We start from the raw sequence: 8,894 nt of genomic DNA, 5'->3' as shown, positions 1-8,894 counted from the left end.
AAAACTAGTATCAAATGCACAATGTGCCAGATATCTGTTAATTCGCTTGGAGACTGCAGGGGCCTGTATCACGGTGCCGGCTTTTGTGTATCACGGTCCCGGCTTTCTTACAGAACACCTGATTACGTGGACATTATCCGTGAATATACGTCAGCTCGGATCGGCAGGACGAGCTGCGCTTCTCCACAGAATCGAGTGTTTGTTGTTGAATATAAGGCCATGCTTGGTTGACTGATAACCTTGCTTTTAGTTTTTGTAGAAGTACAGTGGTAATTATTATTTTGTTGTCCAAGGGGCCAAATTTTGCCTGAACAGCGCCATGGAAACCAAATTCTGAAAGTCACTCATAATGTGGGAATCAAGTTTGCAGACAACAGTAGCATACAATTAACCTGCTACATGCAATCGTTTAATGTTTTGCTGACGAGTAATTAAAAGAATAAATCCATTTATCTTTAAAAATCATATATTTTGTCTTCAGTACTTTAATTGGCCTGAAATCAACCAGTTTGAAAGAAAAATCTTCAGAAATAGGAAACGATTTGGTAATTTCAGAAGCTCCAGCATGGCAACTGCCCCCCTAAAAAAAATTATCCAACAAAATTTAGCCAGTCCTCCATGTATTATTTAAATGAACTTCATCTTCGTTCATTTACATTCACTGGAAAACCTTCTGAGTGCAAAAGCTGCGTTCCCCCTCACCCCCCGCTCTAGTGAGCAGAGTCAGGAGATCGTATACAGTTAGCTGGTTAGCAAAACTTGATGCTTCAATAAATTAATATTTAGTGTACTGACTTTTTGTAGCCAGCAAGGGGGGGGGGGAGGTGGGGAGTGCAAAACCGTTTTTTGAGTAATGTAAAATGTAATGTATCGCCCGTGCCGGATAAATCTCAGGTAACTGTATTACTATACCTGTCGTCATCTAGTAAAGTTTGAGCATCAGATTTTTAATTTTTATATAATATTAATGATGAAAATTTATGTTTCGATTAACCTGATCTGTTTTTTTTATTACTTTAAAACAAAAATTATTTTAATATACCTGTATGTTTATGGTGGAACGAGCAAATGAATATGAATTTCATTACTTTAAAGGATGCAGCAGCTGTAAGGCCACCAGACTTGCCGTCTTTTGGAGATCTGCTGAATGTTAATCAAATAGAAGATACAAGCATGCATGAACGTACATGCACTGTGTCTGAGTATAGTTTCTGAATGTGGAAAAATGTGAATTTATCACACTTTGTGTTAAACAGTGCATGTGGTCGTCTTGCCCCGCTTGTCCGATCCTCCCGTGTGCCACGCCCCCTCATCTACCCCGTGTGGATTCCCCGTGTTTACCAACTGTTTTGTGTTATTTCCGATTAGTTCAGTTTAAGTCCACGTCAGAGTATGTTTCCCCAATCCTGTCATTAACGTTGCGTGTGCTTCATTGTCCTGTATTAGGATTGCCTTCCTAATTAACCCTGCGTTACCTGATTCTGGACTCCAGTTCGGGTTTCCTCGCTCTGTGTTTCCCCGAGTCCTGACAGTGGTAAATTGATTAATACACTGGTTTAACTAAAATTGGCACTAATTGTATTGTTCCTATCTTGAAATGTGCATGTGTTAAAAAAACATGTTTGTGCTGTTTTTTTAACACATTTCTTTTTAGAGGAAATCAACTACGATGATAACATTTTAAATGCATTATATGGTTTTATTGGAAGCTCAGTCAGTTGAAATGTGGCCTCACATCCAGTGTGTAAATAACTAAATGATGCAAGGTGGCCAGTAGGTGGCAGAGACATTGAGAGATGAGTCCTCTCTGTGGATGGGGCTGTGCCTCTGTCTGCAATCCTGAGTCGGTGTTTTGCGGGGCTGTGCCTTTCTGTCTTTATAGCTGGATTTATTGCTGATTTCTTCGCTCTGGATTCACAGCTTTGGATAGCCAGAGTTGTGCAGCTGTGATGTTGTTTGCTGGAGTCTTGTCTTTTAGGTTTGTGGTAGCTTGTGGCTTTCTGGGTCCCCCAGGCTCCCAGTCTGAGTATGTTTGTTTTTTACGTGCTTCACTCATTACTGCACTCTAAAGGCACTTATTTTCACGTTCAGCTCCGAACGATCCTCGTGTGTGCCACGCCCCCTCATTACCTCATGTCAACTCCTGATTGTCATCACCTGTTACCTATTCCTTTTGCCTTGTCTCATGTATTTAGTCCGAGTCTCAGTCAGTCTTCCCCAGATCCGTCATTGTATTGTTTCGATGTTTGTGCCTGTCAGCCATCCCGTCGTTAATAAACCCCGTCTGTCCGTATTTATGGCTCCATTCGCCTGCTTTCCGGCTTGCCTGATCCCAATTGTGACAGAATGACGGATCTCCTGAAAGACGCACCGCAGCAGGGCGAGGACCTCTGGCTCGTCCTGCTGCATGAGGTCGCGTATTGGCGCGAGCTGCCGGAGATCCGCGGGGATCCCGGCCTGTTCGCCCTGGCGGAGGAAAGCATAATGGCGGAAGTGCGCTCCCTTCTGCAACAACTAGTCGACCGGGTAAGAGAGAAGCGGCTCCGGCCGCGCTCCTGCAAGGAGGTAACCCCGCCCCCTCCTACCGGTCCTGGTCAGCGCAAGAAGAAGAGGCGAAGGGGAAACGGGGAGGAAGCCGCCCCGACGCTCTTCCTGGGAGCGTGCTCGCTTTTCCCCGCCTGCGAGGACCCCGCCTCTGCTGCTCTACTGGGCTCCGATGAAAAGCCACCTCCTATGCAGGCTTACTTTTATCGGCCGGAGCGTCTAGGGCAAGGGGGAATACGCGCCATGAGGGACGCTATTCCGCGGATCCCCAAAGCCCTTAAAGTGGCAGTCGCTGGCTTAGATTCTCCGGACCTGCCTGCTCCGGACCTGCCAGCAGCGCCGGCTGCTGCTGCCGCCTCTCTGCCCGCGGCACCGCCTGCTGCTGCTGCTGCCTCTCCGCCCGCGGCACCGCCTGCTGCTGCTGCCGCCTCTCTGCCCGTGGCACCGCCTGCTGCTGCTGTGGCCGCTCTGCCCGCGGGGCCCCCTGCTGGCCGCATGCCCGAGGTGCCCACCGAGGCACCCCCTGCTGGCCATGTGACTGCAGTGCCCGCCGAGGCACCCCCTGCTGGTTGCACGCCCGAGGTGCCTGCCGAGGCGCCCTCTGCTGGCCGCACGCCCGAGGCGCCCCCTGCTGGCCACATGACGGCGGCCCTGCCGGAGGCCGCTCTGCCCACGGCCCTGCCTGAGGCCGCTCTGCCCGCGGCCCTGTCTGAGACCGTTCTCTGCCCGCGGCCCTGCCTGAGGCCGTCTCTCTGCCCGTCCAGCCCGGCTCTCCCGTCCAGCTCGGCTCTTCTGACTTGCCTGTCCAGCCCGGCTCTCCTGTCTTGCTCGTCCAGCCCGGCTCTCCCGTCCAGCCCGGCTCTCCTGTCTTGCCCGTCCAGCCTGGCTCTCCTGTCCTCCCAGCACTGACCCAAGTCCCCGAGGAGGTCCCGGACAGTTGGACCCCCGCTCCTTCCTCCTCTGAGGAAGAAGAGCTTGAGTGGGACCCCTCGGGGACCTCCTTCAGGACTCCCTCACCCTTGCCTCAGCGAGGCCGACAACCCCCAGGACCCCGCCTGTCAGTTTCCCGTAAGGGACAAGGACACAGGCGTCGGGCCCTGGTCCCGCCCGCCCTGCCCCCTGGCTCGCCCGTTCGGCCCCTGGCTGTGGCTCGGTGGCTGCCTGTGGGTCCTCCGGCTCGGGGTCGGCGCTCTCCGCCGGGTCCCCCCCTGGTTCCTAGGTGCCGGTCCTCGGCATCGCCTCTGGCTCATTCTCGGTTGCCTCCGGGCCCCCCTGCTTCGGTGGGGCATCGGACGGTGCCTTCGCCGGCTCCGGCTGCGCCGTCACCTGCCGTGGCTTCCCCCTCCTGCCTGCCTTCGCCACTTTTCCCTCCTGCTCCCTCCGTGTCCCCTCCGTCTCTCCCTCGTCCCGTTCCCTTGGCCCCTGTGTGGTCCCCTCCTGCTCCCCTTTGTCCCCCTTCCGTTCCTGTCTGGTCTCCCCTGTCTGCTCCTCCTCCTTTCGTCCCGCCTGTGTTTGCTCCTTGTCCCCCTGTTCCTCCTCTGTTCACTCCTGGCCCCTTCGTGTCGCCTGTGGGTGTTCCCTCCGTGTCGCCCTTTTCTGTCTGGCCATTTCGTCCAGCTCCTCTGTGGGAATCCTGAGGCGTTCCCAGGCCAGCCGGGAGACGTAGTCTCTCCAGCGTGTCCTGGCTCTTCACCCGGGTCTCCTCCCAGTGGGACCTGCCCGGAACACCTCACCAGGGAGGCGTCCAGGAGGCATCCTGACCAGATGCCCGAGTCACCTCATCTGGCTCCTCTCGATGTGGAGGAGCAGCGGCTCTACTCTGAGTCCCTCCCGAATGACCGAGCTCCTCACCCTATCCTATTCCTATTCCACCCTGCGGAGGAAACCTATTTCAGCTGCTTGTATTCGTGACCTCATTCTTTTAGGCACTATCCATAGCTCATGACCATAGGTGAGGGTAGGAACATAGATCGAAGCCATCTGGAAGTCGTTCTCCATGGCCTCACCAAACTCCTCCCATACCCGAGTTTTTGCCTTAGCGACCGGCGAAACCGCGTTCCGCTTGGCTCGCCGGTACTCATCAGCTGCCTCCGGAGTCCCACAGGCTAAAAATGCCTGATTGGACTCCTTCTTCAGCTTGACAGCATCCCTCACCGCTGGTGTCCACCAGCAGGTTCGGGGATTGCTGCCGCGACAAGCACCGACCACCTTACGGCCACAGCTCCGGTCAGACGCCTCTACAATGGAGGCGCGGAACATGGCCCGTTCGGACTCGATGTCCCCCGCCTCCCCCGGGACATGGGAGAAGTTCTGCTGAAGGTAGGAGTTGAAACTCCCTCTGACAGGGGATTCTGCCAGACGTTCCCAGCAGACCCTCACTATACGCTTAGGCGAGCCAGGTCTGACCGGCTTCCTCCCCCTCCGGCGGAGCCAACCCACCACCAGTTGGTGATCAGTTGACAGCTCTGCCCCTCTCTTCACCCGAGTGTCCAAGACATGCAACCGCAAGTCCGATGACACAACTATAGAGTCGATAATTACACTGTGGCCTAGGGTGTCCTGGTGCCAAGTGCACATATGGACACCCTTATGCTTGAACATGGTGTTCATTATGGACAATCCATGATGAGCACGGAAGTCCAATAACAAAACACCACTCGGGTTCAGATCGGGGCGGCCGTTCCTCCCAATCACGCCCCTCCAGCAGCCCACGTGAGCATTGAAGTCCCCCAGCAGAACAAGAGAGTCCCCGGGAGAAGCGCTCTCCAACACCCCTTCCAAGGACTCCAAAAAGGGTGGGTATTCTGAACTGCTGCTTGGCGCATAAGTGCAAACAACAGTCAGGACCCGTCTCCCCACCCGAAGGCGAAGGGAGGCTACCCTCTCGTCCACTGTGGTAAACCCCAATGCACAGGCGCCCAGCCAGGGGGCAATAAGTATGCCCACCCCAGCTCGGCGCCTCTCCCCCTAAGTGGAAGAGGGTCCAACCCCCTTCGAGGAGACTGCCGTGCGTCGAGGTGAGCCCGACTATATCTAGTCAGAACCTCACAACCTCGCGCACCAGCTCAGGTTCATTCCCCACCAGAGAGGTGACATTCCATGTCCCTAGAGCTAGCTTCGGCAGCCGAGGATCCACCGCCCAACTCACACTGCATCCGACCCCTTTGGCCCCTCCTACAGGTGGTGAGCCCATTGGAGGGGGGACCCACATGCCTTCTTCGGGCTGTGCCCTGTGTTAATGCTACGAATGAAGTCAGGCAGAGACCGACATGTCCAGTGTGTCGTTTAATACAAGTACTTCCTGTCCCCCTCTTACACATGTCCCCAGTACACCTCCTCCTTTTAGAAAGCAAGAACATCTTAAATTAAAGTAAACAATCTTCTGCTGAGACTTATCTAATGTCCCATTCCTGTCTCAGAACTTTACCCACAACGGAATGTCATCAATAAACTAAAATAGTCTGACCACATTGCTGGGATAAACACCTTGCTAACAACAAACAGTTTTTTTTTTTTTCTCTTTCTCTTTTCTGTTTGAACATAAGCTGCTCTAACCTAATGCAGCAGAGAAACTGAATGTGCTATAGTCCTTCCAACCCTATCCACTACTCTATATGTCCAGTCTATCTGGGGGTCTGGACACTCTCCCTGAGCGAGTGGCGGTGACACGTCGGGTGTCTGTCTGCTGGGGGCACTGGAGTGGCACAGGTGTCTCTGGTGGGTGCCCCACTGCACGTAGATGGATGCGGTTCCGTCTAAACAGACCCCTGTCTGTCTGAAACAGGAGAGATCTAGGAGCGTCTGCCCGTCCGACCACAGCCCCTGGAATATTCTCAGTTGTAATCCAGACCTTCTGACCTTGCGACAGCTCTGGCAGCGGGCGTGCCAGGTGGCGGTGGTTGAAGCGTGTCTCCTGCTGAAGACGTCCTTGCCTGTCTGCTTTCTTGAACTCTTCTAGGTTAGGCCATCGTGGGACGAGTGATGTTGCAGGTTGTGGAACAGTCGTGCGGAGGTGCCTCCCCATTAACAGCTGTGCTGGAGAGTACCCATGTTCCAAGGGTGTTGCTCGGTAAGCAAGGAGTGCGTCAGTTTGATCAGTCCCCTTCTTCCAGAGACTTTTCACCGTGCCCACTGCGCGTTCAGCTTCCCCATTAGCTTGAGGATAGCGGGGGCTGCTGGTGACGTGCTGAAACTGGTAGGCGTTGGCAAACTCTTTGAAGGCCTCTGAAGAGTATTGGGGCCCATTATCAGACACCAAGATGTCGGGGATGCCATGTCTAGAGAACACTTCTTTCAGTGCGGCTATGACAACCGCGGAGGATGTGACTGTGAGACGGGCTATCTCGATGTAACGAGAAAAGTAGTCCACAATTAACAGGTAGGTGTGCCCTTTCCAAGCGAACAGATCCGTCCCCACCCTCTGCCATGGACGGTCTGGAGTGGGGGTAGACCGCATAGGTTCACTGTGGGGGACCTGGTGAATTTGACAAGGCTTACAGTTCATGACCAGGTCCCTGATCTGACCTGACAGACCTGGCCACCACACTGCCTGCTGGGCACGTGCACGACATTTGGTGATGCCCTGGTGACCTTGGTGGAGCTGCTGTAGGGTTTCCGTCTGAAGAGCTGAAGGTATGACTAACCTCTCGTCTTTCAGCAGCAGGTTGCCGACCAGATGAAGGTGTCCTCTCTCTGACCAGAAGGGCTTAGCCTCTGGATCCAGCTCACTTTTCTCTGGCCAACCCCGGAGACAGTACTGGACCACGCGTCTACAAGCTTTGTCTGCGTGCTGGGCGTTACTGATCTGCTGTAGGCGTGGCTCGGAAGCTGGCAGCGCAGCGCGCACTGCGTCCACGAAGACCTGAACATCCTTCTCCAGCTGACGTTCTGCGGCTGTAGGAGTGTCATTGACTGGTGCCCGTGAAAGAGTGTCAGCCGTGATAAGAGACTTCCCCGGGACGTGCAAAATCTCATAGCTGAATCGGAGTAGTCTCAGGCGGAACCGTAGTATCCGTGGTGGAAGTTCATCAAGGCCTCGGGAGCCAAGTAGTGGCAGTAATGGTTTGTGGTCGGTTATGAGCGTGAACCGTAATCCCAGGAGGTAAGAGTAGAGTCGCTCGCACGCCCATGTGGCGGCCAAAGCCTCCTTTTCTATTTGAGCATACCGTTTTTCAGTGTTGGTTAAGCTCCTGGAGATGTATATTATGGGTCTCCATTCCTCATCAGCTTGTTTCTGTGTGAGAACAGCTCCAATGCCATAAGAAGATGCATCGGCTGCAACTCTTGTCTCCGCTGTAGGTGAGTACTGTGCCAAAACTTGTGGAGAGCTTAATGCTAGCTTCAAATGCTGAAATGCCTTGACCTGACTCGTTCCCCAACACCACTCGTTCCTGTCCCCTAGAAGGTCTTTTAGTGGTGTGGTGATTGTAGCAAGTTGGGGAATAAATTTCATCAAATAGTTAGCCATCCCCAGTAGCCTGCGCACATCAGCTACATTTTGGGGCTCGGGCATGTCCATTATTGCCTTCACTTTTCCGGGGTCCGGCTCTATCCCCGTAGCTGTGACTTTGTGGCCGACGAAAATCATACTGTCCCGGCCAAACTCACACTTCTCGTTGAGTGTCAGTCCTTCCTCTTTCAACTTTTGTAGTACCTGACGTAAGCGTGCGTTGTGCTCTTCTTCGTTTCTTCCAAAAACTAGAATGTCATCAGCGTGGCAGAGCACACCATCCTGTGACTCCAACATCTGGGACATCCGGCGCTGGAAATGTTCGGGAGCTGACGAGATTCCGAAAGGGAGCCTGTTAAAGCAGTACCTGCCATAGGGAGTTATGAAGGTTGTGAGCAGGGCTGACTCCCTAGCCAGAGGTATTTGCCAGAACCCCGATCGTGCATCAAGCTTCGAAAATACCTTTGCTCCAGACAGTTGCGCCAGAGTCTGATCGACGGATGGTAGGATGTGCCGCTCTCGTTTCACCCCTTTATTGAGGTGAGTGAGGTCAACGCAGATCCTTATCTTCCCGTTCGTCTTCGGGACGACGACCATTCCTGCACACCAGTCCGTAGGCTGTGTGACTTTTGAGACGACTCCCATCGCTTCCATGCGGTCAAGCTCCTCCCGGACCGCGCCTCGTAGGGGGATTGGAATTCGCCGTGGCGTAGAGAGGGCATATGGAGTGGCGTCCCTCTCCAGCTCAATAGTGTAGTTCTCCCTGAGACATCCCAATCCATGGAACACCATCGGGTATGAAGCCTTAAAGTCCTCTTGAGCATCCATCACTTCCTCCAGTCTGTGTATCAGGTGCAAAGCTTCAATTGCAGGTAAGCCAAGCAAGGGTTTTGAAAGTCCT

The sequence above is a fragment of the Paramormyrops kingsleyae genome, chromosome 5 (genome assembly GCF_048594095.1).
Source record: "Paramormyrops kingsleyae isolate MSU_618 chromosome 5, PKINGS_0.4, whole genome shotgun sequence".
Classification (NCBI taxonomy): Eukaryota; Metazoa; Chordata; class Actinopteri; order Osteoglossiformes; family Mormyridae; genus Paramormyrops; species Paramormyrops kingsleyae.
This window is presented reverse-complemented; position numbering follows the sequence as displayed.